Source organism: Anopheles funestus, unplaced genomic scaffold (genome assembly GCF_943734845.2).
Source record: "Anopheles funestus unplaced genomic scaffold, idAnoFuneDA-416_04 scaffold_11_ctg1, whole genome shotgun sequence".
NCBI classification, from domain to species: domain Eukaryota; kingdom Metazoa; phylum Arthropoda; class Insecta; order Diptera; family Culicidae; genus Anopheles; species Anopheles funestus.
This window is the reverse complement of record NW_026045231.1, coordinates 653357-659556: the sequence shown is the minus strand read 5'-3', so window position 1 is coordinate 659556 and position 6200 is coordinate 653357.

Below are 6200 nucleotides of genomic sequence, written 5' to 3'. Positions count from 1 at the left end.
GGTAGGCTCGAAAGCAGCCGTGGCCGGAGAGAAACTGCGTTACATAGAAGTCAACCTCTCCGTGCTTCCTCCCTACCCAGGCTGCCACGCTAGGGACCAGGCGGTGCGTCCACCGTCCCTTCTCGGAGCTGTCCCACTCAGCTTGCCACTTCCTCATAGAGTTCCTTTTCGCGGCGTTCCTTGCGTTACCGGCGTTAGGTTCCCCCGTTCGTGCAATCCAGAAGCTCTCCAGATCTTCTGCCAATGTGATGCAGATAGGCACCATGCCGGCGATCACACACACTGCTTCATAGGAGATCGTCCTATATGCGCTGGTGACGCGCTTTGCCAGTATCCTATGTACTGTGTTGACAGCAGCTTGGTGCTGTTTCTGCATCAGGATGTGTGCCCACGCTGGGGCTCCGTATCTCAGCACAGAGGTGGCTACGCTGGCGTGTAGTCGTTTTGCGCTACTACTAGGTCCACCGATGTTGGGCATAAATGAAGCGAGCGTGTTTGCCGTCCTTGACGCCTTAACGCAGACCTGCTTCAGATGCTCGTCGAACTTCAAGCGATCGTCAATGGTGACCCCTAAGTAGTTGAGGTGTCTTACGGACTCAATGCACTCGGTGCCAACCATGATCGATGCATTCTGGATCCGTTTATGGCTGCTGATGACAATAAACTCAGTTTTCGCATGCGCTATCTGCAGTTTCACCGTCCTCATCCAATCGTCGATACGCCCAACGGCGTCGGTCGCTAACATCTCGATCTCCGCGACGGATTCGCCGGTGATTGTGAGGGCGATGTCATCCGCGAAGCCGATTACTTCCGCTCCTGGAGGTAGCGCAAGGGTTAAGACGTCGTCATACATTGCGTTCCACAGGGTGGGACCAAGTACTGATCCCTGCGGTACGCCAGCCGTGATGCTAGCGGTCTTGACTCCCTCCGCTGTGTCGTATTGCAGCATGCGTCCATCGAGATAGCTCCTCAGCAGCCTGCACAGGTACGGGGGAACCTTCATTCGCTCCATTGCTGTCGCAATTGCCTCCCAGCTGGCACTGTTGAAGGCGTTTTTCACGTCTATCGTGATGACTGCGCAAAAGCGCGCTCCGCTCCTCTTCCGCTGAAAAGCAGCATTGCCCTTTTCAAGCACTGCCAGTATCGCGTCGACTGTTGATCGCCTCCTCCGGAACCCGAACTGTCGTGCTGAGAGGCCGTATTGCCCTTCAGCATGGACAGTCAGGCGATCCAAGATTGGTATTTCCTGAACTTTGGCCAGGCCGTCTATAAGACCCAAGGGTCTTAGGGCCGACGGGTCACCCGGAGGTTTACCTGGCTTGGGTATCAGTACCAACTTCTGTATCTTCCATATCGACGGGAACTGGCTAGAAGCCAGAGTGCTCTGCAGTATGGCCTGGAACACTTGCGGGTACACCTTCATCGCTGCCTTAACTGCCTCGTTGGGGATCCCATCTGGTCCGGGGGCTTTCCCTGTTTTGAGGCGCTCGGCTATTTTCACGACCTCGTCTATGGTTACCGGTTCCGGTACGGACTCAGGGGTACTGAAAGCAGAGCTCAGCTGCGGCGGCTCGTGATCCGGGAATAATTGCGCGATGATTCCCTTCAGCTTCTCGGGGCATCTCTCAACGGGCTCCTTGCGAATTTTAGCTTTTCGCATCACCGTCTTGTATGCGAATCCCCAGGGCTTCCGAGCGATTTCAGCGCAAAGCTCGAGGAAGCATCGCCTCTTGCTGGCCTTAATTTGTCTCTTCAATTCTGACCTCGCCGCAATGTAGGCTGCCTTCAGCTGTTCTCTGCTCGCCAAGCACCTGCCCCGCTGTAGTCGCCTTCGAGCTGCCATGCACTCGGTCCGGAGCCTCGCAATAGCAGCGGTCCACCAGTATACAGGTGGCCGCATGTTTTTGGGGGACTTCCTCCTGGGCATCGTAGCATCGCATGCTCTGGAGAGTGCATCCCTCAACTCTAACGCACTCACAACGTTCTGGAACCCACCAGTGCGTAACGCGTCCACGAACATCTCCTCGTCGAAGCATTGCGTTCTCCAGCCGCGGACTGATGCCCGAAGTGTCTGCAGTGGAGTATGATCTCTGCCGATGGTGTACCGTAGCATGCGATGGTCGCTGAGAGTGTACGCCTCGCTCACTCGCCAATTCAGGTGTCGTGACAGGACTGGGCTACAGAACGTGATGTCTATGACGGAAGTCCTGTCATTTCTGCTGAACGTGGGAGTGTTACCAACGTTGCCCAGCACCACATTGAGTTGGGAGAGACTATCGAGTACCGCTTCTCCTCGGCTGTTGGTTCTCCGGCTACCCCACTCAACCGCCCAAGCGTTGAAGTCCCCGGCAACGACGACTGGGTTGCAACCTGCAAGAGCATCAACTAGGTTATCCAGCATTGTGCCGAATCTCTCCAGTTCCCAGCTGGGTGGGGCGTAACAGCTGCAGAAATAGACACCGTTCACAATGGCGATGGTGAAACCCTCCAAGTCCTGCGAGACTATTTTCTGTATGGGGAATCTGCCCACCGTCCAGATAGCAGCCAGGCCTGTCCGATCTGTTACGCAGCAGCTGTTATCTCTCGGGGTACGATACGGCTCGGAGATTAACGCAACGTCTCCCTGCTCTTCTGCTATCGTCTGCCACAGTAGGTCCTGCGCTGGCTCGCAGTGATTTATGTTGGCCTGCTGTTGGAATACATGCGTACCGCTGTATTCCGACACTTGTTGTCAGCGGGACCCAGCACTCACGATCGCAGAGAGCGATACGAGGGAGAGTGAGTGTGGGATAGTAGGGCAGTGCGTGAGAGGTCAAGGATCAGTAGCAAGCTAGAAGAGTAGAGAAAAGGACTAATATTTTGGCGCACGTAAACACGCGCCTAAAAGAACAAATAAATCGTGCTTGCCTAAAATACCAGAATCTAACTCTCGTCAGCTTCTATCCCTAACATTCCAAAATATTATTCCTAATCGTTCGAGTGATCGTTTGTCAGTGGACTTTACTTTAGTAACGTCATACATTTGTGTGCGCGAAGTAAAAGTGAAGTATTGTGCTACGAGCATTGAACTGAGTGGTGAAAAGGACAATGGATCAAGTACAGGACTCGCATGTGCCACGGGACGCACAATCCACTCCCGTGACGAGACCGGCGGCGGGGCGCGAGGGCGTCCGAACTCCTAACAGAGAGTCGTCTGTCTCGGGACTGCCATACGAGACTGCAGGAGAATCCACGCCGATGGCCGGCACGAGCAGGTGTGTCACGGACTGTGACGCGATACCACAAAGGCAAGTGCAGGACGGGTCAGCGGCATCCGTAGCAGTAACCACAAGGTTTATTGGTGAATCGTACCGCGATTCCATGGGACACAACGACCACGTGCAAGAACGAGCGATTACGTGGACGCCGTCGGAAGAGCGGCGACAAAGGAGAATCGAACTTCAGCGCGAGCTTCAAGAGCTCGATAAAGCGGAAGAGTGGTGCCGAGCAACGGATCGTTTAGGAGCATCATTCTCACGGCCTCCAGGTTATGATGATCGGTGGGCACGCGAGCCGGAGTTCGATGAATGGGTAAAAGGCATGGAGGAATCCATGCAACGTGGTCATCCAAAACAAAATGGCCCTTCACGGCGTCAGGCACCTTTGCCACGAGGTTGTGACGTGTTACATGATGGCGCACACGTGCCCCCGTTTGATGGCGGGCACACAGTGCACGAGGATCGCACGCACACTACGAACGTAAGGCACAGCTATCCTATGTACACTTACACTGATCGAGCTATAGGTTCAAGTAATTATTACCCAGCACCCTATACGACTACTAATCCTCTCACGCAATCGCAGTTCCTTAGCCAAAGTCAAATTTCAGCTAGGCAAATTTCGGCTCGTCAAGGCGTTCCACGTGATTTACCGCTATTCTCAGGCGCTGTAGACGACTGGCCCCTCTTCATCGCAACTTACACGCGGACAACTGCTATGTGTGGGTATACCGACGATGAGAATTTGGTTCGATTGCAACACGCGTTGCGTGGTGTTGCAAAGGAAACGGTTGGCCATCTATTGGCGTTCCCTGATGGACTGAAGGAAGCGATAAACACACTACAGGCGCGTTTCGGATGGCCGGATTTGATTGTGCAATCGATGGTGGAAAAAATCCGTAGAATGGTAACACCGAAGATAGATAGGCTGGAGACGTTAGTAGAATTTGGGTTTGCAGTCAAGCGATTAATAGCAGCGGTGCATGCGTCGGGACTTAGGGGTTACATGTATGATGTGGCTTTGTTGAAAGAACTCGTAAAAAAGCTACCTTCAGTGTTGTGCATCGAATGGGCGCGTCGTCGTAAACACTTACGTGAAGTAAATTTATACGAGTTTGGCCTATCGATCGTGAGAGCCAAAGACGGTGTCGGTGAGACAGGCGACAATCGAAACGGTGAACGGAACGTATGTGGGACCTACTCACAAAATCGCGAAGTTAGACATAGTAGTTCAGGGAGAAGGTTTGACCGAATGCGAGTATCCTAGCGAAGAAAGCGAATGGACGCTTGACGCGTAAACCCATGTACAACAAGTAGGGCAGATACACTGACAACAAAACAAAAGTGCAACCACAGTTGCGAACAGTGATGCACTCGAGGGACATTGTTGGAATACATGCGTACCGCTGTATTCCGACACTTGTTGTCAGCGGGACCCAGCACTCACGATCGCAGAGAGCGATACGAGGGAGAGTGAGTGTGGGATAGTAGGGCAGTGCGTGAGAGGTCAAGGATCAGTAGCAAGCTAGAAGAGTAGAGAAAAGGACTAATATTTTGGCGCACGTAAACACGCGCCTAAAAGAACAAATAAATCGTGCTTGCCTAAAATACCAGAATCTAACTCTCGTCAGCTTCTATCTCTAACACCTGCACTATCTCCATGGTTTTGCTTTCGTCGCCGCCGGGCAAAGGGGGCCACTGGTTTGGTGTGCGTTGACGCCAGGGGCACAAAGTACGCACTTCGCAGCCTTGTGACAGCTGCGCGCCTGGTGACCTTTCTCTCCACAACGGAGACAGAGATCGGTTCGATCAGGTCCCTCACAATCGCGGGAAATGTGGTCTGTTGCCCAACAGCGGAAACATCTCCTATTAGGCGGTAGGAACCGTACCGGGCAGCTGGACCACTCTACCTTCACCGTACCAGCACGAACCACCTTCGCTGCTAAATCCCCGGGCATTTTTATATATGCCGTCTGCGTGCCGTTGAATGATGGCCTTAGCTTCGCCTCCAGGAGGGTGCTCCCACAGTCGAATTGCTGCCTGAAGGCCGTCACCACCTGCTCTGCCTTGGTCTCCAGGTCAATATCGCGACACTCTACCGTTTCCGACCGGTTCAGCAGCCTCACTTGTCCGGTTGCGCCAACAGACTCCACTATAAGGCTCTGAAAGTCGGAAGCCTTCACTCCGTCCTTTAGCTCGAAGATCAGATCGTCTAGTCGAGTACGACGGATTCTTGCCACCTTCTCTCCAAAAGCCTTGAGCTTCGGGTCTTGTTTCATTCTTCGTAGCGTCTCCTCTTTTTCATCCTTAGACGAAACGACGATGGCTTCGGGCAACTCCCGTCTCATGGGTGGTTTCGGCTGCTTTTGGCGGTCGACAGTTTCATTTCCCGCTATTTGGGGTCGTTTCGGGCTCGTCTGTCTCTTCCTGCTTGCCACTACTCTCCACTCTCCCTGTAGTGGTGGGGTGCACTCTACTGCATCGGATGTCTGCAGGTTCGCAGTGGCAATGGTACTTGCTGCGTCCGCTGTATTACTTTTTGCCACATTACACGCACCAGCTTCGCTTTTTGCTCGCTTCTGCTGCTCTTCTAGTACTTCAGGGGAGCCGAGATTTCTCCCCCTTTTCGACGAAGCCTGAGGTCCCGATGGAACATTGCTTCTTAAAACTCTTTCAGCTCTCTCTGCGCGCAGCTTCCAAGCAAGTAGCTCCCGTTCAACACTGCCTAGGTCTGACAGTATTTTCACTGCCATTTTCTTGATAGGAGCATGCACGTTGTGCCGGTCCTTCGTGTACACGTGCAACTCCCTCGCCGTTGCTAACGCCGCCTGTAGTTTACTGCTGCTTTGCGACGGTTCCAGTATCAGCGTCGACTCTTGGGGGTTGCGGTCCTCCATGTCGTCTCGTTCTTCTGCGACATCAGGGGTTACACTCGGCGTTTCT